We start from the raw sequence: 24,596 nt of genomic DNA, 5'->3' as shown, positions 1-24,596 counted from the left end.
TGTAAAATCACAGTCACTCGGAAAGATCTGCCCTTTGCTTAAACACCGCAGTGAAAATCAAGCCCGGCCTCACAGGGGCCGGCCTTGAGGGCACAGCCTTTCCTTTCTTTGCTGGACTTTTCTATGCCTCCAACACGATAAACAATCCTTTTGTGTCTGACATAAACAACACCAGGTTGCTGGACAAGAACAAAAGCCGCGATTCATTCCCTGGGTCAGCTGAGCTGTCCACATGACGAGCCCCATCCTGCCTTGACTGACGTGGACGGTTGCCACTGAAACAGGCCTGAGAGCAACAGCTCCTCTGATTAGAAGAGCAGCCTTGGATTGGAGGAGGGGGCCCCACTCTGCATACAGTGGGGCTCCTTATAAACTCACAGAGGATAACATGTTGGTGGGCTTGAAACCGAAGGGGACTGAGAGGGTAGTGTGGATGGAAAATGGAAATATATGGCACAAAGCTAAGAAGCAAAGCTTCTCTCCCGATCCTGCAAAGGCGTCATCATGGGCAAAGCCTATGGGCCTTGTGGTCATTTGCAGCAAGCCCTGGGTTGGGGAAGGGGCGGCTAATGTGCTCTGCTAGTTCTATGAGAAGAAATAGAGCTGAAGCCCTAAGCAAAGGGCCCAAACCAGGTTCTGGGCATCGTGTCACTTCTTCCTGGGCGGAGGGCTCAGCTCCAGAAGCCTCATGGGCACTGAATGGGCATATGGTGCCTAATGCAATGGGACTCCAGTCCATGAGTGGGCACCTAAGGGTACCTCGACGCTGCATGGCAAAGCTGGGTCCGGGAGAACCTGCCCGTGAGGACTTGGTATTTTCAAGCGTGAGCGTCTACACTGCATCGTAAATCTGGGTTTACTATTGCTGGACCCAGATCTCCCAGCCGTGCTAACACGTCCACCCAGACCTTCTGATTGGGCGCTGTGGCTTGAGCTGTGTCCCGGCTGCAAAATGGCAGGGTTTGGATCAGAGTCTCAGCAAGACTTGGGCTTGGACTCCCCTCTCCAGGTGGGTCCTAAGACCTGGGTCCTGAGCGCTGGCTGACCGGAGTCAGACAGATTTGTGTGGGAATGGGAGGGGGGTTGGTTGGGCTCAAACCTGAGTCTGGGCGTGGGTTTACCTTGCAATGTAGACATACCCTCATATAATAGAAAATGGAACTGGGCGGGATAGACCTTTCTGTCTGAAAAATGACTTTCCCCCTTTATTCATGTTATGAAAGGTCCCTTCAGTCCTCAGTTAGGCGGCTAGCAAGGGAGCTGATCAGTGCCTTGTGGGCTGGCTCTTTGGCCCATAGCAACTGAAACCCATCAAAGCATCCCTGAGGGGTTAGCTGGTTCCAGCCTCTCGTCACTACTGACTGGAGCTGGATTGGACTAGGTGACCTCCATATCCTGGCTTTCCAGCCCCCTGAGCAATACAAGCCCATTCATCAGGGTTTGGTGGCTTAGTTTTGGCTTTTTACAGTAATATCACTGGGCTGGAACGTTGACAGTGGCATAGCGGTGAGGCCCAGTGCCCACGGGGCTCGTCCAGGAGTCAAGACAGCTGGATTTGATTCTTCACTCTGCTCCTCATCTCCTGCATGACTATAGGGAGGTCACCTTGTGCCTCAGTTTCCCCATCTGTAAAAGAGTGGTGATGATACTGACTTTCTTTTGTAACATGCTTTGAAACCTATGGATAAAAATAATGATATCAGAGCTAAGCATTCTTATAGACAGAAGCCAAGGTGCTATTCCCCACTATGGTGCTAGTAAAGAGAGGTGTGGGTGGTAGTGTGGGATTCAGGCTCAAAGTACAAAGCTTGGCTTCATCTTGCACAGAAGATAGCAACCTGTTACTACAGCTACTCCTCTAGCTCAAGGGGGAGGGATCTGTGCTTTGGGGCTGAAGGTCTGCTCTGCAGTTGAAATCCTACTGACGTTCCCTAGGGGGAGTTGTAAAAATAAACTACATCTATGCTGCTCAGCCCCAGGTGTTGGGACCACACACCTGGATAGCTACTGAAATGCAGCCACTTCAGGGGTGGAACTCTTCAGCATGACACAACTTTGCCCCTTAATGCAAATGATATGTTGATTACTATGGGCTGATGGAGGGGCTAGAAATAAGAACTAACTCCACCCCCACCAAACACACTCACCAAAGCAAATAAAACTGACACCTGGAGAATCAGTCCTGGCAAATCACTTGTATTAGTAATGCGTGGACTCTAGAGGCCCCAGCTATGATCACTCTGCTGTGCACTGCACATCTCCATAATAAGTGCCAGGCCCTGCCTCAGGTCTCTTTCCCCTCCCACCCTCTGTGGATGGTAACAGACGCAGGCACGGAGAGGGAAAGGAACTTGCCTCTAGTCACAACAGGTTGGAGCCAGGAACAGAAACCAAATCTCCCTCCTGAGCCCCAACCCAGCGCCACATCCACCAGACGCCTGCAGGGGGCGGTGTGAAGCCTTGCTGTGCTGTCCCTTGGGCCTGATCAAACCAGTCAGAAACCCAGCCAGTGCCAGGGTCATGCTCTGTCAGAGCACAAAGTACCAGGGGTGACCCAGGCTCTGTCGCTGTGCTGGGATTGTTACAGGCACCCTAGCACATGGGTTTGGTTATAAACAATGCTGGCAATAGAAATGTTTTGGAGATTTTAAGACGTTATTCTACCCAACAAAAATTAAGGCATCCAGCAATGTGGGGCACCTCCATTTTTAGGGACCCAAAATGAGACACACCCCGCCCAGAAAGGGGCCTGGTTAGCAGGGAGTGGGTGCTCTAGGGAAGCGGAGGCTAGAAAAAAGAGCATCAGATAAATGTAGGTACTGGAAGGCCAGTCACATGGCTGCAAACACTCTTCCCTGCCGTGTTTGCTGTTAGCAGTGACCCCAGTGCAGAGAGGCACGTCTTTAGCTGCACTCTGGATTGACAACTCATTCCTCTGGTTGACAATTTTCAATCAAAGATGGTTTTCAACCCACAAAAAAAATTTCACACTAGTCCTGTCTCCGAGTCCCTTGCTCCTTGGGGAGTTATTTCTGGCAGCGCAAAGTGCATGCAGAAAGCTACCCCAGGGGAACGGTAACATTTTGCGTGGATGTAAAGGACCGCCCAAGGTGCAGGGCAATGGAGAATCAGCTTTCCTGCATCCTGCTCTAACCACTAGACTCTGGTGTCTGTTAGCACCTGCCCGTTGGCATTCGGAATAACCGCAGCTAGCACATGATGTATTGATTACACCCTGCTGACATGCTGTGATGGGTTCCAGGCTACTGTTGCCCTCGGTGCTTTGGTTTGATTTTAAACTTTGATGTGTAGCTGCAGGCCAGTCGCTCAGCGCTGCCTCCTCCCTCGCTCACCAGAGCTCGGGGAAAACGTGGGCCTATTACACATGCATTGCAGTGAGGTCTCCTTCCTACGTTGGCAGGGTTCTGTCAGCCCTGAATAACTCCCCGTCGCTGCAGGACAGATCCTGACCTCAGTCGCGCCTGTGCGAATCCAGGGCCCACTAGAGTTACTCTGGGCCGGCGGCAGAATCCCATGCAGCGTGGCTATAGGAACCTCTGCTTGGCTTTGGGAGGATGCATCCTCCCTGGCTTTAAAAATAAAATGAATGGCAGCTGATGCGGTGCATTTTCAGCATGCCTCGCCTGTGAGCGCTGGCAGCCTACGGCCGGGGGAATGCAAAGCACTTGGTGCCCCTTAGCCCATACAGTACAAGCCGTCCCTTTCCTTTCAGGGTCTGAGCGCCAGGGCAGCCCACAGAGCATTGTTCCCTCTGCTCCCTCATCTTCTATGCCCCAGACTTCCTGGGGCACCCAGGCCAAAACGATTGCGAAGAAGGAGCTTTTATGATTTCATGGCAAAGGCTTAGGCATCCCACTGCCCCCCCACCCCCCCGGTGGTTAAAAGGATTCCAGACTGGAGAGAGGACAGAGGGGAGGGGGCAAGGGATACTGGGTATGAGTCAATGACCTTTTGGAAGGTCCTGCTTAAGGGTCTGATCCTGTCAGGTGCTGAGTTCCTTCAAATCTTATTGACTTCAGTGAGACTGCTTGCCAGAGGAAGGATCTCAGGATGAGGCCATTAGTCCATATAATACAATATCATACTTAAGAGCAACCACATTCCCCGGGCCTCGGACATTTCCACTAGCTTTGCAATGGGTTGTCCCTAAGCCCCTGCTCCTGCCCCCAATGAAATCCATAGCAAAAATCCCAGTGATTTCAAGAGGAGCAGGATTGGGCCCCAAATCACTTTCCCTGCTTGATCCAGCCCCTTCCCTGAATTTTCACTGCTGCTGGTGCAAGAGCCTTCTCCTCCGCAGCTCCTGCCATATGGAACATTCTCCCTGCATTGCTGTACGTCAGCATCTCAGTGACCATTACGCAGACCTTACTCAGGGCTCATCCACATGGTGAGTTAGTGCACAGAAAGCCAGGACGTGAATCTACAGTGCGCCACTTTGCTGCGCACTAACCATGTGGACACTGCTACTGTGCAGTGAAAGTCCTGGAGTGATGGTAAGTGACCACACAGTGCGTTAGTGCATGGCCCTGTACATTCACACCCTGGCTTGCTGCACACTAACTCACCACGTAGCTGCTGTGGGGAGGGTTGCACTGAGGAGCTTCTTCGTAGTGGGTGGGGGCTTCAGGATAGCGCTGTGTTGTTTGTGCAACAGACAGAGGCACCATCAAGTAACAATCTCCAAAGTAGCAATTGCTTGATCTTACCTAGAGGCCACAACCAACATCAGGGCCCTGTTGTGGTCGGTGCTGCACAGTCACATAACAAGAGACATCCGTGCCGCAAAAAGCTTGAAATCTAAATAGGCAAATGAAGTCTTATCCCCTTTTTACTGATGGTGAACTGAGAAATGAAGTGACTCCCCCGAAGTCACACAGAGAGATGCTCTTGGCAGAGCCAGAAACAGAACCCAAATTTTCTGAGTTCCAGCCCAGCATTGTAACCCCACATGACCATCCGGCTTATCAATTATATTCTCAAATTCTCCCTTCGGGCTGAAATTTTCCATGCTTGATCTCAACCTAGAGGCTATACACTGGAGCAAAATCCACACAGCAATTAATGAGTTAGTGAAACAGTGGAATTTTTTTGGGGGGAGGAGAGGGGGTTAATTTTTTGTTAAATGTATTTGCTCAACTAAAATCGATAAAGACTAACACGGCTACCACTCTGAAATATTCAGGTAACCCCTCTGCCTAGAACCTAGAGTCATGGGGCAAGTGATCAGGTCTTTGCTGAACATGTACTAGGATGTAAAATTCACTACCATTTTGCATCTGTCTGTGTCTTCCTCACAACTCCTAGACATCATTATTCCCTTACACCCAAAGAAAAACCCCTCATTTGCACATTTCTACTGTTTCAGCAAGTGTTTTTTTTGAGAAATGCAGTCTCTGCACCAACCCCAACCATTCAAAAATCATGAATCAGCCCCCCCCCCGCAAACTATGAAATTGGCTTAAAAATAAGCATTACTTTTTAAATGATCTTTTAAATTAATACTTTTGGGTCTTTCCCTTTGCTTTGTGGTTTCTGAACTTTTAGGCTACCTTTGGGATCATATTTTCCAGCATTTCTCTAGAACCATAAAGGCTAGAAACTTACTGGTTGGTTTGTTTTATTTTTAATGAAAGCTGAGAGTCTCACCTAGTCACGTGCTTCCAGAAGCTGGGGCTTTGAGAACACCAAAATATCATGAGACTTGTAATAAAATCTCAAATTGGCAACCTTGGAAACAAATCCTTTTTGGCCTTGACAGCTTGAGCGAGGGAGCTGATCTAACAAGCAGATTGCAAAGGACAGGGGAAGTATTTCTGTCGGCAGGGTGGGAGAACGATACACCTGGCACTTGCATGTTCTGGTGGGGGTGGGGGGGGGGTGCATTATACGGCAAAACTTTTTGCACACCCAGACTTTAAGGCCAGAAGGGACCATCATGCTCATCTAGTCTGCCCTCCTGCGCATGGCAGGCCAGAGCCTCACCCACCCGCTCCTGTAATAGACCCCTAGCCTCGGGCTGAGTTCCTGTGCTGCACTGGACAGGTTGTCCTGGGGGCTGTAGGGTGTTGTATGGGGGATGCTGGGGGCGGGAGGCTGCCAGGGAGGCGATGCACGGCGGCTGATGCGGGATGCATTGCACGGGGGCGTGTTGGCACGTGGCGAGGGTGCAGGGTGAGTGCACGGGGGAAGGGCCGCACGAGCTGGTGCACGGGGCGGGGCGGCTGCTGTCGCGCGCTAGGGCAGGGGCCGCCGGCGCCGCGCGCGCGCGCCCCCTCCTCATCAAACCCAGCCCCGCCTCCAAGGGCCGCGCAGGCGCAGTGTGGGGGAGTGGCGGCGCAGCGCTGGGATTGGCCCCGGGCCGCAGGTGGGCGGTGCCTGAGTGTCCCGTGTCCCCGGGAAAGACGTCCGGGCGGAAACCCGGGGGGCGGAGGGTTCGGAGCGGCGCACACCCCCCTCCCCCCGACGGGAGAGAGAGAGAGAGCGGCGAGCGGCGAGCAGGCGGCGGCGCAGCGAGAGGGTCCCGGAGCGGCCTCCGCCAGACACCCGCCCCCGGGCGGGGACCCCTCAGCGCCGGCCGGGGACCCCGAGCGCGGGGATGGAGCTGGCCACGGGTAACGTACCCCCTCCGGGTCCGCTGCCGCGCCCCCCCCATCGGTCCCCCCCTCAGTCTCCCCTGCTGCGCCCCCCTTCGGTCCCCGCCTCCGGGTCCGCTGCCGCACCCCCCTCAGTGGCTTCTCCCGGTCCCCCCTCGAACCCTCTCTCCGAGATCTACGCATAAGCCCCCCCGTCAACCCCTCCCAGGTCTCTGACTCAGCCCCTCCCTAACCCCTCCCCCTTCTCGCCCTTAACTCTGCCCCCATGACCCCCTGCCTCGTCTCCCCGCCCATAGCCCTTTTCACGAACCCCTGGCCTCAGCCCCTTCCAGGAGTCCCTACTCACCGGTCTTCCCCCTCATCCCAGGACCCCCAGCCCTGGCCCCCTCCTTCCCAAGAGCACTCCCCCACTGCTCCCTTTATCTCCGTTCCCTGCCCCTGCCACCTTATTCCCCGATATCCCACCTTAGGGTGACCAAACAGCAAGTGTGGAAAATCGGGACAGGGGGTGGGGGATAATAGGCACCTATAGAAGAAAATGCCCCCAATATTGGGACTGTCCCTATAAAATAGGGACATCTGGTCACCCTATCCCCCCATCACTCCCAGCTGTTCCTCACGGTGCCCACAAGCGGGCCAGCTGGCTACGCAGCCCTAAGAAAGGTCCTTGCTCTCCCTCACTCACTTCGCTCCAACTCTCCCTTTCCTCCTCGCACCTCTCACTACAGCTTCCTCCCTCTTTCCTCTTTACTCCTTTGCTTCAGCACCCGGCAGGGGCCAACTCTCCCTCTTCTCCGCCCCCTTTCTGGCTGATGATTTTCCCCTTCTCCAGTTTTATTTTTCTGTGTTATCTCCTTGACTCTTATTATTTTTCAATACACTTAAGGGTGACTTTGCTGGACAAACAGCTGCAGGCAGTGTTTGCTTTGTGGACTCACTCTCTCCTGTGATAAGCAGTTAGGGACCCATGTGTCTGAAGCCTCAATGCAAGGTTTAATTTGTTTAATTGGTCTCACTAAACTTTCTCTCTTAGGCTAGTCAGCTCTGATAAATGAGGTTGAAATTGGGTAACATCTTCCTTAGGCTACACTGGTCACAATGTCATTAGCTTTGAAACAGCTTTATCTTAAGTGCTGTTGTTGTGTCCTCAGAGGGTTGTTTTGGTTTTCTAATACAGTGTCCTTTCAGTCTTGGTATGAAAGGGTGATAAGCTGCCCTCTTGTTTTTAGAATGCTATACAAGTGCTAAGTTAGTATATTTGGTGAAGCTCTGTGTGTGTGTGTGTGTGTGTGTGTAACACAAACCTGTTAACTTGAAGTTGCAATGCAAACAGAAACTTTAGGAGATGTTGATGACTAAGTGAGGCTGTTAGATTTCCTGTGTCTGTAATTCATAGGTTAACTGTGGGTAGGGGTGAACATAATGGGGATTCCTAGCCCTATCTGTTTACTACTTTTGTGTATTTTTAGACTGGGTACCCTCAGTGGCTCACAGCAGTTAAAGGTGGAAAAGCTATATTATACCATCAAGTCCAACCCTGTCTTCTGCATCTTATCATGCATCCACAGGGTTATAGGTGAATGATCATGCATTCACCTATATCTGCATCATTGGTTCTTCTCTTGAATTCAAAAGAAAAATGGGTGTTTACTCCCAGTGTTTACTCACGATGTAAAGTGTCTTTTACTTTCAGTCGTATTTATCTCTTGATCTTTTGACTAATTCCAATGTAGTAAAGAGTTTGTCACATGCGCTCAACTGGGGACTTTGCACTGCCCTGGCAGGGGGAGGGACTTCATCAAAGTTTCTAACTCTTAGGATGCATCAGTAATTATTGGCACCTTCAGTATACTAGGCCTTTCACGAACAAAGATGCAGGTGAGGTTCCTGTCCTGAGAATTTTAATGATGACTCCAGGGATATGTTACCTATGTTAAGGCCTGAGGTTGAAAAGAAGTATGCAGTTGAACATCTTTATTTTTCGTAAAGATATATTAGATGACCTGGATAAAGTGGGAGCAAACTTCTAGCAAATTTAATTAATGGGTTTCCTCCCAAATACTACCCAAGAGAACCTTTCAAAAAAAATCAAGCCTTCATGTTTGCACTCTGCAAAATATTTCCTAATTGGGGCATGCTCTGAAATAGCCCAAGATTCTACTATAATATTTTGTCCTGCCAGAAATGCTAGTGCATATGTTAATCCTAATGGAAGTCAATAGCTGCATAAATGTCTGTGTCTGAAGTCTTGCTGCTCAGTCCGTGATTTCTAACTTGGTCTTGACTAGGACCCTGGTCTTGCAAAGAGCTCCACTTAGCCAGACTCCTAGTGAAGTCATTGGGGCGCTGTGCAGGCAGAGGGGTCTGTCTACCTGTGCCAAGCTTATTGCAGGATCAGGGCCAAAGTAGTTTAACAAAGAGCACTAAGGAGCTGACCTTGAGTGGTGCTGAGCAATCTCAGTTCCCACGGTGGTCAGTGGAAGTTGGGGCTTCTTGAGCACCTTGCAGGTTTAGATTCTTGAACGGAATAATCAACTTTTATTTTCTGCAGATGGCTGCCAAGTCAAACAAGATGTCATTTTGTTTTATGGTCCTATAGAAATGAAATAATACATTTTTGCACAATTATATTAATATTAAGGAAAAGATCGAGAGGGGATAAAGCCACTATGAGAAGTCCAAGAGCGTTGTTCATTTCTCATTTGTCATGAATAATAAATACTACTTTTGAGTGACAGTAGCACCCACAGGGTGCGATGGTTCTCCGTTGTGCTAGGCACCCATTGCACTTCTAGATCCTGCCCCAAGGAGCTCATATCCAAGATAAAATGCAGGTGGGTGAGTGAGGATAAGGGCAGCAGTGACAGGAAGTAGTGCAGAACTTTCAGGTTTGAAGGTTGCTTTTTAATGATAAACAAGCGGGACAGTGATGTCACTGGTTCCTTCTGGCCACCTGCCTCATCGTGAGGTTATTAAAATGTTTTCACTTGCAAGGGAGTAATAACTAATCATTTTACTCTGGTTAGGCTACTCTGATGTGGACCAAATAGGATTAATATTAACAAACTAGAAATCGACATGGCTTGCAAATGCCATCTTTGTATGTAAATGCTACTTTCTGATATAAATCAGAATGGACTATGCTATCATCCTGCCTGGTCGCACTAAGGATTTCGTTTTATTAGAAGCCTATTGTCTGTCATGTGCCTGCTATTTTTAATGGTGCCAAATACAAGCTAGAGATGCATCCTGCTGATAAATGTTGGGAAGCAAGGCTTTATATTGCAGTGCAGCATGTGCTTTGTGCGTACGAGTATACAGGCCAGAAGAAATTCATTGCCTTGAAGTGAGCGTAGTGAGGCAATGACAGGTTTAAAAACAAGACCTGAGTTTACAAGTCTTAATCTGATGAGGAAAGGGAGTTTCTTGCCTTGAGAATTAAAGGTTACCTCACTGCAGAACAGGAGATTCTGTGTGCTTTCACTGTGGGTGAGAAGGCTCATGAGTCACCGACTTCAACTATTGAGCAGCTTGGACAAACCCATGCTTAAGGGAAACAGTCCTTGCATTGATGTTCGATAGTGGGAGTCAGTATGTAAGGAATGCAATAACGGGACAGGTATTCTGTATGGTTTCAGGAGGCAGTGTTGTCTAGTGATTACACTAGAGACACAGGACTGCTGGGTTCTATCTGATGTCTGCCACTGAGTTGCTGTGACAATTTATGATCAGCTTACCTGTCTGTAAAATGGGAATAATACTTAAGCATTCCTGAGTGTTAAGGTGTAGGAGTGAAACCTTTCCTTTTGCTTTTGTTTGGTGATGAGCTCCTGTGTCCTAATAACCAAATGCTACCACAGGTTAGCAAGAATGGCAGTCTTTGCTCGGGAGATATCTGATGGTGAAAAAGGAGTGTGTTGCTAATGAAAAATAAGATGTACTGGCAAAGTAGTTGTGTGGCAGCTGTTCCAGCTGCCACCTTTTGCATCTCCCTTTGTGGAATGCCAGATTGGAAGAATTTTTTTAAAATGTCTATCCATTTTTATGTACTAAAGAAGTCAACTTATACTGGGAGTGGGTGAATTCAGCTGGTGGTGTATTTAAATTGATATATTTTAAAGGTAAATCCAAGGAAGAAATCTGTTATGCATGCACATCTTTAAGGGCTTGTTCCCTTCCTTCCTGTCTTCTGGTTGATCCTGCCATGAAGTCATAGACTCTATTTACAGTTTCCCCATCATTGCCATAGCACCAGACTGTGGTGCTGCAAAAAACAGTATTATAACTCCATTGCAGGACGGAGCAACAGGAAACACTATACTGCGTGGTGGGGAGAGTTATACAAGCACAAGGAGTCAATTATAGAAATTAGGGTTGAGGACCTTTTAGGTCCCATCTAGCTCATCCCCTAATCAACACGGGATTGAGCCCTGTAATACGTTTTCTGATGCATTGTCGAGTCCTCTTGCTTTGGGAGACTGCTCCATAGTTTAATGAACTTCCAGATACTCAGAATTAACTTTCATTTGTTTAACTTCATCCTATTTATTTGTAATTCTATCCATCCTCCTAAACTGCTTTCCCACCAATGGATGCAATCCTAACTTTGTTGAAATAAATTGAGTCAGGATTTCACCATTTGTGTTTTATGCATGTGAAATTCCTCCAAACTTAATATAAGTGTTTGCAGGTATGAGTGGGTTATATTTAGCTCTGTAAACTTTCCTCCGGACTTGGTCTCTCCAGCGCCTTAATTTTTGTTACTCTTCTCCAGAGTTTGCTATCTTTCTGATGAGACCACTTAAAGTTCTGGGCATCCCAGTGCCAGAACCATATATAAAGCAATATCTAATCTTTGCTCCCTGACATGATGCTTTTGCAGTCTAAAATGGCATTGCTGTCTTTTTTGGTCAGTATTGCAAAAAGAGATGCTGAATATCAGGCAAGTAAATATCTTTGCCTAAATGTTTTTTTCCGCAAGTGTCACAGCTGTAAAAGTTCTTTAAACAGGTTGACCATAAGTTACTCTTTAATATGTCCGGTGAGCTGTATGAAAACCGAAGAAATATCTCTACTGTCCAGAAGTTTACTAAATCAAAGATAGTATATGTAAGAATCAGTGCCTAATAGTGTAGTTAAATCTCTTACAGCCTTATTTTCAGAGGTGCTGAGTGCACTCAGCTCCTATGGGAGGTCAATGAGAACTGAGATGGCTCAGTAGTTTTGAGAATCAGGTCACTAAGTATTTCCAGCCTAAACCCTGACTTTTATGCAGGTGCAGTTTTCTCAAACTTTCTATCCGTGCAGATAGCCAATAAGAAAACTACTTGTGTTTGTTTATATTAGATAAGTGCCTCGTACTTGGCTGAAGTGGGGGAAAGATTCTAACTTGATTCATTAGGTATTATAATTTCTGCAATGTAACTGTGTGGCTAAGAAACAGTATTACGGTTGCATAGGGATCATTCACACATTGTTTGGCGCCTTTGAAGCTAACTGGCTCTGGCACTGTAAGAACATGTGTGAGTCTGTACTTACCCATGCTTAGAAATGTAATGAGAGCATACATTGCTTAAGCTGTTCTTGGAAGGGTAATGTTTTTAAAGAAGTTTTTGTCATGGTTTTACAGTGTTTTCTCTTTGTCAAGTTCTAGCATAAAAAAGGCTTAATTGTGTAAAACTTCCATTTCACACACTCATTTCTGCATTGTCTTCCCATTGCCAGCACAGCCCTTCACCCTCATGAGGAGGTTAAATGCAACACTGTGAATGTTACAGTATAGGGGTCTTTAGGACAAAACCTTACAATCCAGTATTCTGTCTGCTTTGCATGGATATTAAAGGTCCAATGGCAGTCTTCATGAGACTCCTGGTTTACTCTGGGTATCTCAGGCCAGCCATTCCTCCTCCTTTAAGTTGTGCAGCCTCCTGTAGGCTGCTGTTATGACTGGTTGCCATCCTTTCCTCTACAGATGTCTGCATTACACATGTACTGTATCTATATAGTTTGTGCAGAACTTTGGCAACCTATCTCAGTGCTGATGCTATAGAAATTATCCTAAAGGATGAATGGTGCTAAATAATACTGTTGAAACTTAGATGGACACAAGTATTGTTTGAAAACTAGTCACTGAACACACACAGTTCACTGCTTTTAGTATGAAACACTGTACTTTAATAATGCATATTAACATAATGTATATTATTTAAGATTCAGCCCTTGCTGCATTTTGGTCAGTTACTCTGTCTTGGTGGCGCTCTGAAACTGAAAACTAGAGTTTTTAATTTAACCTGAGAGAGAGAAACACTTTAGAACTAATATGTAAAATGAAGGGTGAAGTTAGTCATGCATTTACTGGATAGTGGTGAAGTGGGTAGGAGACCTCAGTGTTATTCAGACAGCCTCCTTTCTGTCTAGAGACCTCTTTGCATTTCATACTTCTTTGAGGTTTAACCTCTAGACTCTTTCAAACCCAATCGGGTTTGAAACGTCTTAAGCTCTCGGCCTTAATGTTGAAATTGGTTAGGTCATATTTTAATTCTAGCACAAAAATACAATTAATTAGGAAGATGCAACTTATAAAAAGTGTAGTTGCTGGTTTTTTACAAAAGTTAAAACTTCCTTAATTTAGAAAGGGGGCACACTTCTGTTTCAAAATGTTTTGAAACTACTTACTTTTAGCATTATTACTATCCTTGCTTAGCAGTTGCTTTTTGTAAAAATGTCTTGCCTCCTGTGTCTGAAAACCCCACTTGGGGGGAGAATACAATTTGCTGTCCTTCAGTAGCTCACCTCATTACAAAGAATCGTCATTCAAGTTGAAACTTAATACATTTTGGCTTTTTGGATGTCTCAGACTGGGACAGGTCTTCACTTGGGCTTTCTCAACTGATGGGTTTTTGGCAATGGGAGGAGAATAGGTATCCTTCCTCAGGGCTGCCCAATAACCAGGAATTATTTGTATGTTGTCTTTTATACAATGCTAAACACATAGTCAGCACTTAGCAAATATAATAAAGGTGTTGGATCACATCAGGCTCATTGTGTTTGTCGTCTCTGCATTGTGTTACTAGTCTGGCTTTGGTGTGTGTTGGCTATTTTAGAGTGCATTAGACACCTAACCAGCTTTGCATATGTCTGATCAGCAATGTGCTTGGGAAGGAAGAGAGGTGTCTAAAAGCTAACTGTGACAAAAGTTAGAAACCACCCTGAAAGACTTCGTGTTTTGGATCTCATGTATCTGGAACAAGGCCAATTGTATAGTTTGCTTTGCGAATAGCTATTTTGATAAGGAGCAGGGTTTGGTCAATACAGGTGCTGGATTCTTAACACACGGCAGTCTTTCCTGCCTACCCTAAGGATTTTATCATGAATATTCCATTCAAGCAGGTTTTCAGTGCAAGTCTAAGGAGGCCATATTTATAGGAGAAACAAAAAGAAAACTTACTACTTCACTCTGCACTAAAGGCAGAGTCCTGATTTAATGCAGGTTTTTAGTGGGTTTCTGGGTTTGAGGTTTTGACACCTAAATCTTAACTTTACTATGCCAGGGCATTGCAGCACATATGGAGTTTCACAATACAAGACACAATACACCTCTTTGGGGTGATTCCTTCTGTGTAACTGTATTGTGATAAGGGAGGAAGAAAACATTGCACAGTGCTCGTATCCAGATGCATCCTTGCTCTTTAACTGATGAAATTGATTCCCGATGGCATGTTGTGTTGTCTCGTGTTCAGGGACTTCCTAATAGGGTTGTGGTATGGGTGACACAAGTCCTATTTCAGAATTTAAAAATGTTTGAATATTTTTAAAAAAATGATGGGCGCTTTCAACTTGGTCAGCCTCCAAAGTTCTCCCAAATTGTAGGTCTTGTTCTTGTAGGTGTGTTTGTTATAGCTCACATTTATTTATTTTTTTAAAAAGTTGCATCTTCTGTCACGTGTCATTTGAGGATCTTCAAACACTTTGCAAACATTTAAGCGTCCCAGTACCCCTGTTTAAAATGCTCTCATCCAAGTTTTTATGGTTGGGGGGGGGATATTGAGCCACAGAGGACAAACAGTGAATTCGTAACAGAAATGGGATTACAGCCCTGAAGTCCTGGCTCCCAACCCCATGGTCTATCCACTAGTCTGTGCTTCCTCCCACACAAGAAGATCACACAGTAAAGCTGGGGAAGGGGTGTATATGTTTTAAGTTTCATGCTCCTAATGTATTTCTTTGGAGATATTTTTCTGGATTTACCTAAGATGTACAACACAGGGTTGCATTTAAGATCAATGTTAATGCTTAACTTTGGCAGTGGCCCTTATGAAATAATAAACTACTACTTTCCAGTAAAATTTAAAGTTCTAACAAAGCAGCTGTTCATCTCACTTCGTTTTCTTTACGTTTTAAAGTGTATATTTGATCATGTGAAAACTCTCAAGTTCTCAATCCTAGAACTAGTGTATTGGGTGCAGGCACGAACAGTTCCTTTGATACGGTGGTTTTTACTTGTGTTGTGGTAAGATGCTTGGTAAAATTTGATACTTCGTTCATTATGCTCTGGAAGACACAAGTGACTTTAAGAATGTATCTAATGTGCTTAACTTACAGTAAGTGAATAAACATACTTCATCAACTGCAGTTGTATTCTTTCCCCTTTCTCTTTCCTTTGTCTATTCTCGTGTTGAATGTGTGTATAATTTAGACTGAAATCTTTGGGACAGGGACCATGACTCCAGTCTCTGTAAACTGCCATGCAAAATTATGGTTCCATATGTTTGTTTTTTGATTGTAGCATGCTAATTAGATTCATAAATTCTGATACTATCTTTGCTACATAAACAATTGCAAGGTATTACTTGTATCCACCATTATGGTAACAGTGGATACTGTACCATAAAAAGAACAGGAGTACTTGTGGCACCTTAGAGACTAACAAATTTATTTGAGCATAAGCTTTTGTGGGCTACAGTCTACTTCATCAGATGCATAGAATGGAACATATAGTAAGAAGATATATACACAGAACATGCCAAGGTGGAAGTAGCCATACCAACTTTAAGGGCAGGTCTACACTTACTTCCTGGTCCGGCCGTAAGCAATCAATCTTCTGGGATCGATTTATCGCGTCTTGTCTAGATGCGATAAATCGATCCCGGAAGTGCTCGCCGTCGACGCCAGTACTCCAGCTCGGCGAGAGGAGTACGCGGCATCGACGGGGGAGCCTGCCTGCCCCATCTGGACCCGCGGTAAGTTCGAACTAAGGTATCATAGAATATCAGGGTTGGAAGGGACCTCAAGAGGTCATCTAGTCCAACCCCCTGCTCAAAGCAGGACCAATTCCCAACTAAATCATCCCAGCCAGGGCTTTGTCAAGCCGGGCCTTAAAAACCTCCAAGGAAGGAGACTCCACCACCTCCCTAGGTAACGCATTCCAGTGCTTCACCACCCTCCTAGTGAAATAGTGTTTCCTAATATCCAACCTGGACCTCCCCCACTGCAACTTGAGACCATTGCTCCTTGTTCTGTCATCTGCCACCACTGAGAACAGCCGAGCTCCATCCTCTTTGGAACCCCCCTTCAGGTAGTTGAAGGCTGCTATCAAATCCCCCCTCATTCTTCTCTTCTGGAGACTAAACAATCCCAGTTCCCTCAGCCTCTCCTCATAAGTCATGTGCTCCAGACCCCTAATCATTTTTGTTGCCTTCCGCTGGACTCTTTCCAATTTTTCCACATCCTTCTTGTATTGTGGGGCCCAAAACTGGACACAGTATTCCAGATGAGGCCTCACCAATGTCGAATAAAGGGGAACGATCACGTTCCTCGATCTGCTGGCAATGCCCCTACTTATACAGCCCAAAATGCCGTTAGCCTTCTTGGCAACAAGAGCACACTGGTGACTCATATCCAGCTTCTCGTCCACTGTGACCCCTAGGTCCTTTTCTGCAGAACTGCTACCTAGCCATTCGGTCTCTAGTCTGTAGCAGTGCATGGGATTCTTCCGTCCTAAGTGCAGGACTCTGCACTTATCCTTGTTGAACCACATCAGGTTTTTTTTGGCCCAATCCTCTAATTTGTCTAGGTCCCTCTGTATCCGATCCCTACCCTCTAGTGTATCTACCACGCCTCCTAGTTTAGTGTCATCTGCAAACTTGCCGAGAGTGCAGTCCACACCATCCTCCAGATCATTAATAAAGATATTAAACAAAACCGGCCCCAGGACCGACCCTTGGGGCACTCCGCTTGAAACTGGCTGCCAACTAGACATGGAGCCATTGATCACTACCCGTTGAGCCCGACGATCTAGCCAGCTTTCTATCCACCTTACAGTCCATTCATCCAGCCCATACTTCTTTAATTTGGCGGCAAGAATACTGTGGGAGACCGTATCAAAAGCTTTGCTAAAGTCAAGGAATAACACATCCACTGCTTTCCCCTCATCCACAGAGCCAGTTATCTCATCATAGAAAGCAATTAGGTTAGTCAGGCACGACTTCCCCTTGGTGAATCCATGCTGACTGTTCCTGATCACTTTCCTCTCCTCTAAGTGTTTCATAATTGATTCCTTGAGGACCTGTTCCATGATTTTTCCTACGTTATTAACGTAGCTGAATTTGCGTACCTTAGTTCGAAGTGGGGGGGTTAGTGTGGACCAGGCCTTAGAGGCTAGTTAATTAAGATTAGTTATTATCAGCAGGAGAAAAAAACACTTTTGTGGTGATAATCAAGAAGGCCCATTTCAGACAGTTGACAAGGTGTGAGGATACTTAACATGGGGAAATAGATTCAGTCTGGGTGCCACAAGTACTCCTGTTCTTTTTGCGGCTACAGACTAACACGGCTGCTACTCTGAAACCAGTGAATAACAGGTGTGCTTAACACTGTAATTCTGTTGCGTAGCTTGATGGTTTGGAAAATAACTCCTTTTTTCAGAAAGTTTGGCTGGTATGTGTCTCATAAATGGTCAGAAAAGCAGATGCAACTCAGAAAGATACTGACAGATCAGCCTCGGTTTATATTTGGGGCTGTATTTGTATGAATGCTGTTCAATACTTTCTGAAAACCTGGCTCTAAACATTAGCGAATGGAATATGAGCTTCATATACAACACGCTGATTAAAGGGTTGCCTATATTTGTGAATAGTTTGTTTGGTTTGAAGGTAGGATTGTCCTAAGGACAGCAAGTTCCTAATACAAACTATTAACAGCTTTTTCCTCTCATGGACCCCAAAGGATGGATGTTCAGGATTGCTTTTTTTTTCCGTTTTGGGTTTTTTAAACTTGTCTATGGCCAGATCTTTATTAAAAACTTTTGCTAGTATAATTTTGATTAGGGGGGTGATATTTTTTTGACATTTCTGTACTGGCAAAAGTCATAGTGTAGATGCAGTATGCTGTCAAAACCCCCTTTTTTATATTGGCATAACCTGTGTCGACCTTCTACATTAGGAGGGTTTGCCAGTACAGCTTTACTAATTTATCTAGTATAGACATTGCCTGATTACAATCTACTATGCTACAGTTTTGCAGTATTTCAGTCCTGTATGTAAGACTCAACTGTCTTGTTTTTTAACCATCCCGGGGCACTACAACATTTATAACTGTCTTTGCAACATGGTTAACTTTTGCTGGGGGCTGAAAAAGTGGGTTGTTAACTTCTGTAAGTATCTTGTGTGCTTAAGCTTTGCGTGAACAGTCTAAAGATTTTGTACACTTAAATACTTGACCTTATCAATATAGCCTTGTTCATACTAAAAGTTGAAATACAATTCAACCCAATTTGGCAGTCCTGTGGGCTTGTCTCTTGCACTGCCTACTTATGAGTCCAGGGAGGAACCCTATGGTTACTACTTACTGAATGCTGTCTGCTTTCTGAATCTGATTCATACAAATTGTTTTTCACCTCCTGTTCAGAGAGCTACTAGGCCTGTCTGAGTTTTCCTGATAGGTTGGCCCAGCTCCTCACTTAAATGGCTCCATCAGGGTATGGTTACAGCTAAAGGTGATGCCTCCTTTTCTGTGCATTTACATATCTATCGTTTCACTGCTAAGAAGAATAAGGGAATTAAACTTAGTAGCGATGAATATGGATATTCCTAATGTGACTTAGCACTTATGGCATTCGTTTTCTGTATTTTGTGGGTGTGGTGGCCAAGCAAGGAGTATTATTCATGTAAGGTTTATTATACATCAGAGCTACGTGTGGCTCATAGTGCACAGTGCAATCTTAATATTGTTTTCCCAATGCTTCTATGTAATAACATTTTGAGCCACAGTTTAATTTATGGCTGCTAACCCTATGTTTAAGTAGTGATCGTTTTGTTAAATATTGCACACACAATTTGGGGTGAAGGGAAGGAAGGGGTAAAAATGCAAGAGAGAAACTTAAAGGTTACGCTTAGCTTTGAAGTTGCTAGCATTAGAGTTGTATCATAACTTAAATATCGTGGTATAGGTTTTGTGCCTAACTGTTCCCCATATTAAAAAAAAAATAAAAACCCTATATCGTGAAGTTAGAGAATGCACTAGTAATTAATTAAATTGGAATCATAGGCTCTAGAGATGGATTAGGACCCACTTAGTCTGCTTCCTGCCTCACTATCCCCTGGTGTACATTTACTAATGTTAAGTACATCTGCATTAAATTCCTCCATTCTACCTCACAGCCTAGACCATCTTATGACATAGTCTTTCTGACATTTGACACACCCAAGCCCTATTAAAAACAGGCTTCTGTAACTTGGCTGGGAACTGCACATACCCATCCCAATTTCAATGTATATATTTTTATTTTAAACAGCACAGGAAACGTTTGAATGTACTTGAAGTTAGGATAGACATCTTCTTTGGCTGCTGTTCTTCAAGTAAAAACACCTTTAAAAATAAAAGGCAAAGTCAGATAAACAACTTTAAATTCTTTGGCAAATGAAATATATTTCTTGGGCTGAAATCACAAAGATGCCCAATGAGGTGCTGGGTGTTATATAAATAAGTCACCTGTGTGATCATGAGTGAATAGGAAATTGACACCAAGTACTGTAAACAAACAGGTGTGCACATACTATGAGTTTCATAGTTATTTTAAGACAAAAATGCTTTCTTGGGCATTTTTAAGAGCCTGTTCCTGCAACACTTACCTGCATGAACAGTCTCTTTGACTTCCACGGCGCTGCTGGATTTGACCCAATAATTGCATCGTCAGTGTACAGGCTCAGAATCCTTTAGCATCCTTTAAGAATGTTCTTTCTTGAAACCTAAACCTTGAGAAACCTTAAACAAAACAATGTGTGCATGTGTGCACTCAGTCTTTTCATGAGTAATTACTTAAAGTTGGACAAAAATAAATACCAAACCTTTCCCCCCACCCTCCCCCCCGTTCAGTCTGCTAGTGTGGTGCCAGAATCAAGATTGGATGCTGTACTACTGGCTTTGATAAGATTGCCCAGTTTTCTGAAGGTCGACTTATTATAGAAGCCGAATTATTAAAATTCTTAAACAATTGTAATGCAAGAGGCTCTTATCAGTCGTGTTGCAAGTGCAGTTGCCAATTTGAGAATCTGTAATGTTTTGCTTTCGTATTTGTGTACAACCGATATAGCATCTGGCACATTCATCTGATTCAATGCCAAATGCAAACCTGGGAACGGTTTTTAAAAACAAAGTTTGGTGTTTAGCCTTTTTTTTTTTTTTTTTAATTTGACAAGTGGTATTGACAAGGCAAATGACTCCAGTATTGTAGGCTGTGGACATAAGGACTCTGTCATTGTTGGCAGAAAAGTTCTGTAGTGTAACTCAATATAGTATTTTGCATAAACCTATATCAGGGCTTGATCTCTCCAGAGGCCCATAAGAGACCACAGAACTATTCTGAATTTAGCATTGTGTTTGTTAGAGACTTGGGTAAAATACCAGATATACTTCGCTTCTGACCAATAAAAATGGCTTGGTTATAACTTTTTATGTGTGTGTAAAGCTTTTATAAATTATACATAGGGGTGACTTTACCCACTGCTCGAATGCAGCTATTTCTGGGGTGTTTTAACAGCAGACAGCTTTGCATGGTGGTTCTCTCCATTGGCATAGGAGTGTTCTCACCTAAGCACTGCACCTGTGCCGATGCAGCATTTTTCACACCCAAGCAGTGCAAGGTCAATGGAAGAATTCTTCCGTCGACCTAGCTACGCCTCTTGGAAAGATGGACCACCTGTGTGTAGCGAAGTCGACAGAAAAATTCTTCCATTGACCTTGCAGTGTCTACACCAGGGGTTAGGTCGGTATAGCTACATGTCTCAGAGGTGTGGATTTTTCACACCCCTGAGAGATGTAGCTTCACTGATGTAAGTTCCCAATGTACAGCAGCCCTCACTCAGTTTGCTAATCTCTGCTTTGTGAGAGATCTGTCTTGAGCACAGCACATGGTGGTCAGCTACAAGCCAGTATCAGAGGAAAGTGCTGAACTTCTAATGTCTGATTAAAATATCATGCTCGCATCTAGGGAAAAAAAATCAACCATTTAAAAGGTCACAAACTGAACTCCTAAAGGGAATCTTGATTTGACCACATGCCTCCAGAGATTAATCAGAGACCAGGCCTAATTCATTCACTTAGCATCATTGCCATCCTGTCCCTCCCTTTTATTTAGTGCACTGCCATTTATTTAAAAAATGATGTACGACTCTGGAGAAACTGGTTTCCTCAAAAGGAGGTTATTGGTGCCTGAATATCACTCTTGCAGTATGACAGTATGTACAGAGTAGGACAAACCAAGTTAAAAATCCAATAACCAAAAATCCAATCACCTTCTATCCAAATACAAAGGAACGATCCATGAATCAGACTGAAATCCTCAACATGTAGTTCTGTGATGTATAAGGATATGCCATGGCTGAAATACGTATGCGCAACCGGATAAGTGCAAGATGTACTAATAGCCTTTATTCTACTCTTTTCCTCATTCTTGTTGACCCTGTGGTTATTGTTACATTTTAGAAGTATTTCATTTTTTTCTTTCAATCCCAATAATAATTCTTTTAACTTCATTTTGGGGCAGAATTCTTTAAACCTAATACACGAAGAGAGGATTATCTGGACACAATTCTATTCTTGAAAGTCCACTGGGATTTAAAAAGTTTTTAGTTAGAGGAGCAGAGAAAAGCAACAAACTGAACTGACACTTTGCACCTGGTCTTTGGAGGTGCCGAACACTTATCAGGACTGGATTCCCCCACTGATTGACTAACTTAAACAACTGTAGATTTAAGTCTGGCTAAATATTCAAGTCTCAGCCTGATACAATCAAGTCATAAACTGCTTAAACAGGATGTGATAAAAGTTGAGAAGACCCTCTGTAAAGGTGATTTGCTACTATAATTCAGTGTCAGCTGTAATAAGTTCAAGCTTGTGTGTGTGTGCATGCCTTTAAAAATATTCTTTGTTTCATATTTTGCACTAGAAGTTGAATATTGAATAAAACCAATTCCTGTGTGTACTAAGATAACAGGACTTCTGTTTTCCAAACTTTTTTCTTGAGTTTACGCTACTTTTGAAAAATGAATCATGGAATGTTGTCCAGAGGTTTGACCAAGGTACTGAAATTGAGGTTTGTTCTTGGCTGTACCTCATGCTCTCACTGTGTGACAGTTCCCTTGTGTTCAGTTTCTCATCTGTAAAATAAGACAGCAAATACTTACCAACGTGTCATAACAGTGAAGTTAATTAGCCTTTTTATAACTTAGCTAATGCCTGTAAAATGCTAAGTAGCCATCATGACATCACTATGAAGTGGGTATTTTTGTTCTATTAGGATAACTAACTGATGTCTGCAAAGCACATGGAGATCTGTGTAGGCAAAGTACATATATAATATATTTTTATATATATATATTTATTTTTATTTTATGGGGGTCACCCATTCTGCATCATAGTTAAGGTTGAGCCATATGCATTCTCTGATTGTTTTGAGAATTGGTATGCCTCGCTGGGGCCTGGAATAGGGTTAGTGGAGCAAGTTTGGGGACACATGGTCAAGGGGTTTCTCAAGATATAGCTACACCTAAAAATGATCTGGCTTTTAGAATTTTCAATTCTTTTAACATTTCTTGGGGCAGAGCTAGGAAAAACAGTTAACCTTTGACCCCCATAAAACTCATATTGCTGGACTGCCCCTGGGCCCAGCTATTCAGTGGAATGAAGGACCCATTCAGAAATATGTCAAAGTATTGCTGTACAGGAGCTTGAGCACCTTAGCTTAATAGTGTCAGCTGTAAGTGCAATTTTGACGAGGTCAGCAGCCTATCAGCGTACCCACGATGCCATCTAACTGTCTGAGCCTCCCCTTGGGAGAATTGGGTGGGTGGTACTGTCTGGGATAGGAAGCCTGGAACAGTGACATGGGGCTGCCATACTGAAAATGAGATGAGGGAGGTACCCAAGAGTCCTTGACAGGATGAAACTCTGCTAGGAGGGGTTCGCTGAACTCTGCAGCACTGGGTACCACAGTCTGAGTCTGTGCAGGGAGGTAAGAACAGGGCTGTTTGGTGCCTGACGCAGGCATGCAGTGCTGAGATTGGGCTGGGGAGCTGAGAACAGGCATGCTCAGTGCATGCCACAGGCATGCAGTATTGAGGGGAGATGAGACTGTTGGGCTTGTTTACCTGCACTGCGGTTCAGACCAGGGGTTCTCAACCTTTCTGAGGCCCCCGCAACATGCTATAAAAACTCCATGGCCCATGTGTGCCACAACAATGGTTTTGGTTTTTTTGCATATAAAAGCCAGGACCAGCATTAGGGGGTAGCAATCAGGGCCATTACCTAGGGCCCCATGAAGCTAAGTTGCTCAGGCTTCAGCCCCATGTGGTGGGGCTTCGGCTTTCTACCCTGGGTCCCAGCAAGTCTAATGCAAGCCCTGCTTGGCAGAGACCCTGACACCTGCTCGTGGCCACCCAGGGGGCCCCAGGCTCCTGGTTGAGAACCACTGGTTTAGACTGCAGGGGTGCAAATTGTAGAGTGCGCCAAAATGTTGTGCTCTCTGTGCAAAACGTGGACTGTGTTAACCTTTTAAGGTACCTTTAGTTTGCAGCAGCATCCACAAAGGGCTGTTGGAGTGCAACATTTTGGTGCACTCTGTGTTCACACCCCTGTAGTCCACAATGGGGTAGAGTGTAGATATAGTGGCTAAGTGGATGCTACAGGCACATACCTCTGAATTCAGAAGGGGATGGAGAACTCCCATTAAGATGAATGGTACAATTTACACATCTTACAGCTGTTGTTTCAGGCTATATACATCTCCATGTTGCGCTTTCATTCTGCTGAGATCATCCCATTGATGTGATTGAGCCCCTTCACACCTCTGAGTTTATTTAGGGGTGCGGTGGGACATGTTACATGTATGTTTTGGGGTTTTCAGAGGTTTATGGTAAAGTTTAGTTATCCTTCGCCTTCTAGAAGGGCACAAGGCAGTGCTAAGCAACCTTATGCCTTATGTCTGATTATGAACAAGCAAAGTTATGAGAAGGCATAAAAAGCCATCCCTCCTGTGATGTAACCAGACTTTAGTAAGCTTAACAGCAGCTTTGGGTAGTAGAGACCAAACTGGGGCTGAACTGACTTACTGCCCATTTGTAGTGAATAGGAAGAGTGATAAAATTAAGTCATAATTTAGTTCTAGCTTTTACAAAAATTGTTAGCGAAATCGTACAGATTTCATAGAGGTATCCTGAGATACGTCATCCTTTCAATAGGCTTCCCTGAAGAACTAGCCAGTTGAACTTACTGCAATGAGCTGTCATGTTAATATGCTTATAATAGGTGTCCATGTGGTAGACAGTCAAGATAAAGAGGCTGATGGTAAAAATACAGTAGCTTGCAAATTAATTTTCATTGTAATGTGCTACTGAAGCTTGAGGTCCTGACAGGAGCTGAATACTGTGTTTTGTATGCACGTCTCATCTGCAGAGATGTAAAGGTGCACCTATGTATTCATCCTAA

At 44.7% G+C, this 24,596-nt stretch overlaps 1 protein-coding gene across 1 annotated transcript in view; it reads left to right on the top strand.

The window, feature by feature from the left end:
• The first annotated feature begins 6,522 nt into the window (after positions 1-6,522).
• OTUD7B (OTU deubiquitinase 7B) overlaps positions 6,523-24,596 on the top strand; it is a 69,121-nt gene continuing 51,047 nt past the window's right edge. The window contains exon 1 of the mRNA XM_026656289.2: positions 6,523-6,635. The gene's annotated coding sequence lies outside the window, so the exon portion shown is untranslated. The remainder of the gene's footprint in view (positions 6,636-24,596) is intronic.

This window comes from Terrapene carolina, unplaced genomic scaffold (assembly GCF_002925995.2).
Source record: "Terrapene carolina triunguis isolate 2854851 unplaced genomic scaffold, T_m_triunguis-2.0 Scaffold227, whole genome shotgun sequence".
NCBI classification, from domain to species: Eukaryota; Metazoa; Chordata; order Testudines; family Emydidae; genus Terrapene; species Terrapene triunguis.
Note: the sequence above shows the minus strand (reverse complement) of the source record. Positions and strands in the feature narration are given on the sequence as shown.